This window comes from Condylura cristata, unplaced genomic scaffold (assembly GCF_000260355.1).
Source record: "Condylura cristata isolate star-nosed mole 26May11 unplaced genomic scaffold, ConCri1.0 scaffold00001, whole genome shotgun sequence".
NCBI classification, from domain to species: Eukaryota; Metazoa; Chordata; class Mammalia; order Eulipotyphla; family Talpidae; genus Condylura; species Condylura cristata.
The window spans coordinates 72,170,021-72,174,001 of NW_004567102.1; positions in this window are offsets into that span (position 1 = coordinate 72,170,021).

A 3,981-nucleotide genomic window follows, 5' to 3' on the forward strand; every position below is an offset into this window, starting at 1 on the left:
GCCCCTGAGCCTCTGGCCTGTACCCCAGTTCTGTATGAACAAAATAAATAAATCTTAAAAAAAAAAATAGTATTTGACTGTCAAGCTAATTTACTGGTAAAGTTAAGCAGATGCATATTATTTATAATCTATGTGGCCACCTTTTATTACATATTGCATGATCATAAAGAAGCTGAACAAGGACAATGGCTGCTATGCCCTCAGCAGCCTTAGGGTGACGGTCACACTCACCTGACAAATCAGTGAGAAGGTAGTGACAAGCAATGACCTGAATTCTCACATCTAAAACTTCTGCTGACCACTACTGTTCTGGGGCAGGGTGGGCTCTGTATGGGTCTGCTAGCCAATCCCTTCCTGGAAAGAGGAGCCCTCTCTCTCCTTTTACCAATGTGATTTAGTAGCTTCACTTCAAGTCAAATGAAGCTATTAAGAAACTGGGTACTCCATCAATCTATCATAAACTAGACCTAAGTATGACACAGCTCTTCAAGGCTATTGGAAGGAACCATGAAATTCTATTTTTGAAAGGTTTTGGGTGGATCTCACCTAATTAGAGCAAGTTAGATGGACTCGTAACAGCTGTTTCAAATTGCATCATATTTTAATAACACATCATAAAACTCATCTCTTAAGCATGAACAATGATACATGCCAACCAATCTAATGCAATATCTAATATTTTCAAAGACAATCATCATATGTATTACAAATAACTTTTATCGGCATTTCTTTTTTTTTTTTCCCTGAATACTGGCAAGTCCACCCATATTCTTTTATTATTTATATTTGAGGAGGGCACATCTTAGAAGGGGGGGGGGAGGCATATTATTATTGAGAAACACACTGAATTCTACCCAAAGAAATTCACAAAATTGGTTTACTTCAACTTGACAATTGGAGCATAGAGGTGTTGGCAACAATTTCCCTTTATATTTCTAAACACTAACTATTAAGTCTTTGTAATATGCAAGCTTCTTTCATCAAGCCAGTAGAATGAATCAGCATTTACATCACATGAAGTTATGACATATGTAAACAAAAAGAAAGGCTGAAGTAAAACCATGAAACTCCAACACTTGCTCTGCAACTATGTAAACTTCTCTTTCCTGACACAGCTTCTTAGATGAACATTAAATGGAGTGTTTTTCAAGGAGGTAGAGTCAGAAGATGGCTCTGGAGGATAATGAACTTCTCTGAAGGGTCTCAGTCCAACAAAACTCCTTAAGAGATGTGACAGAAATGTCAACCTTTCACCATTGGCAAAGAACTCAAACTTTTTATTGAGTTGATGGAATGTGCTGATTCAGAATCACAGCAGGCACCACAGGCCGTGGTCCCGCTGAGCAACCACTGAGATGGACAGAGAAACTCATGCTTTTGTCCCCAGGATGGCATCAAAGATATAATTAGGCTAAATAAGAATATGTATGAAACTATTTCAGACATTGAGAGTAGAAAAAGAGGGCTGAAATGTTTTGTCTAAATTTAAAATAACACAGTAAGTGTCTTTAAGGTCAACACTGCCTCAGAATGCCTCATATAGCAATAGAGAATATCAGTACTCAACTACACCGTGTAGGGCTTGATGGTCTTAGAGAACTTTCACTCCCCCCCTTCTTTAGTGCATGAAATAATATTCAGTGTGTCAGTGAACGCACATAAATCTGAAATTAATTTATGATTATGTCACAGCATTTTTAAAAGCAACAATTTCAACCATAACTATTTACAAATCCAGGAGATTTTAAGTTTCCATTGTCACTTTTCTGAAGATACAACTATTAAGTGATAATAACTCAAGTAAGCAAATTACAGTTGATTGACATAAAATTAAAAATAAAAGCACTGGGGAACCATATAGAACAACAAAAATTAATCATTACTCTTGCTCTCTAAGTAATGGAAAATGCCCAAATGTAAAAGACAAGAAATACAAAAGTGTTTCTAACAGCAGGCCATTGTTTACCCGTAAGTTTCACACTCCAGAAATATGAACAGCTGCCAGGTCATTAAATAACACCCACAATGCAAAGTGTTCATGGCTTTTTTTTTTCTTTTTAAATTACCACCATGCATTACAGTCACCAACAGGTAATTTTCTACACACTGTTAAGATCAGCACTGGAGCTGAGGGGAACAAAATAGCTAGTTCAAGACACCCCTCCTGGAGAACGGGCTGGACATGTGCCTGTGCAGCTTGGGAAGCTGGAGTGTCGGAAGCCCCTGGGTCTTACCGGGTAGCCACAGCTACTGCACAGTCAGGTGCGGGAAGCACTGGGGCACAGATGCATTATATTACTCAGTGAAATTAAGTCTTAGCAGGGTGTAACTTCTCATTTCTTCATCCCTCGCCCAAGCCAATTTGGCTTTCCACACCCATTATATCTCCAAGGCCAATTAGGTGACATCTATGTTTAAGTATTTAAGGTCCTCTGAAAAGCCTTAGTCTTCAACCTTTTGCAGAGTATTGATCCTTTTAGTAACTTATTTCTTAAAATACAGTAACCGGCCCTCCCTGATGGCGCAGCGGGTTAAAGCACAGCACTGAGAAGCTTAAGCCACTTCCACATGGGTTCGATTCCCACCTGCCCCGGAGGAGACCACATGGCGAGACAGACCTCTCCTGACCCGCCCGCTGCTCCCCTCAGCAGTGTACTTCGTCCATCTGCCTGTTCTGCTCCCCGCTCTGTCTCTGGTGAATCCTCTCACCCTCCACATCTCTGGCCTGTACCCCAGTTCTATATGAATAAATAAATCTTTAAAAAAAAAAATACAGTAACCAAGTATGAAACTGCTGTCTCTGTTAGGAGACGCATACACTGTGCTTTGAATATAGTTTTACAGTTAAGATTCTCCAGAAACACACCACCCAGGATACATTTCACATCACAGTGTAACACTCAGACATTGTACACATGCATATAAAACAGCTGTGTTCAAAAACGCACACTGCTGTATATGTAAAATAAATTTCACGAAACATCTTTCCCTGATAGCACATGAGCCCCTCCAGTATTTCCTACTCTGTTTCTCTGACGCTGTTCACGACACCTCAAATTTTGGTTTTGCCAACCCAGCAACTAGGCAGCAACTAGAGTTTGGAATACCAGTTTCCTTTATGCAAACACTGATTCACAATTCTTCATAAGCATCACTCTTGCCAATCAGTATCGATACGACTCTCTTTGCAGGTGGGACTAAAAAGGCATTCTAAAAAGATGACTGATCTGTCCTAAGACTGTTTCTGAAATATGAAGGAAACAGGCAGCAGAATGTGAGCCTAACTGTGCCTCCCTAAAACCAATTGCTCACTTATCACTAGTACTGCAGGCCTTCACAGGACAATGGAAATTGAAATGTGACTTTGTGACTTTCCTTATGTTACAGGCAAAAATTTTTAACCAATAATATCTAGTGTTTAAAAGGATATGGGGAAACATATACAGTTTTTTGGGGAAATGATTTGGGAGCATATACCTAAGTTTTAAGTGCCTATTATCCACTGATCTGGCAATGCGTGCTGGGCTTACCCATGCACAGAGACACATGTTCAAAGACAATGATCATCAGCGAGGAAATACTTGTGGTACAATTACATTTTTTTTTAATTATACTAGAAAATACTAATAAGACATATCTGTCCTTCAGTGGGATGCTACTGGCTGGCACTGTGGCCAGGTAATTCTTCACATAATGCCTACACGGATTTAAAAATACTCCTGGAAGAGAGGGAGAGGATAATACCATCCTCAACTAAAAGAGAAAAAAAAACTACCCCATATGTACTGTAGAAGAAAAAAAATCAAAAAAGAAAGACATAAGGAAAAAAATGACAGAACAATAGACATGGTATGATTGTAATTACATGCGATAAACCGAACATGCTCTGGTATGTGCACGAATGTGCAAACTGGGGCACGTGCAAAGAGAGATTTACAAGTTCTGCTCTTTGAGCACAGTGTTGTTTGTTGTTGTTTTGTT